Source organism: Arachis hypogaea, chromosome 20 (genome assembly GCF_003086295.3).
Source record: "Arachis hypogaea cultivar Tifrunner chromosome 20, arahy.Tifrunner.gnm2.J5K5, whole genome shotgun sequence".
In the NCBI taxonomy this organism is placed as follows: Eukaryota; Viridiplantae; Streptophyta; class Magnoliopsida; order Fabales; family Fabaceae; genus Arachis; species Arachis hypogaea.
Genome location: NC_092055.1, coordinates 46,039,244 through 46,039,960, shown reverse-complemented (window position 1 = coordinate 46,039,960; position 717 = coordinate 46,039,244).

Sequence of the window (717 nt, the reverse complement as noted above, 5' to 3'; positions counted from 1 at the left end):
GGCACAGAGATAGGGAGGTGGAACTCAACCACCTGAATCATGGTTGATGTGAGGCTTTTTAGGGGATAATTTCTGATGCTTCAGTTCTTCTAGTTCACTCCCCTGCTTCTCTTGTTCCTTGACTAGTTTGCAAAGCATGCTAGTCTGGTCTTTTTGCTCCTTTCTTAATTAATCCAAGGTGGTTTGTAATTGTGCAGCAGATGCTTCCAGATGGGTCTAATATTCAATTGGAGGGATCTCTTGAGTCTGAAGAGGCTCATGTGTCTTCCTTTTAGGATGATCAGCTGGTACTTGGGAGCTTTCCATTACTTGTTTGGTGATTGGGCTTTTTGCTGGGATAAAGGAGTTTCTGTTAATCATGACTCCAGTCTCTTTACACAAGCGAAAGATAAGGTTTGGATAGGCCAATCTGGCTTGAGTTGACATCCTGTTTGCAACCTTGTATAGCTCATAGGGAATCAGTTGGTGGACTTCCACCTCATTCCCCATCATGATGCAGTGAATCATCATAGCCCTTCTGATGGTAACTTCGGAGTGGTTGCTAGTAGGGAGTATGGAACGCCCAATGAAATCCAACCAACTCCTAGCAACTGGTTTGAGATCTAATCTTCTCACTTGGTTTGGTTTACCTTTTGTGTTATTGATCAACTGGGTTCCAGGTAGACATATGTCTTCTAGAATCTGATCCATGTTGGGATCAACTACCACCCTCCTATT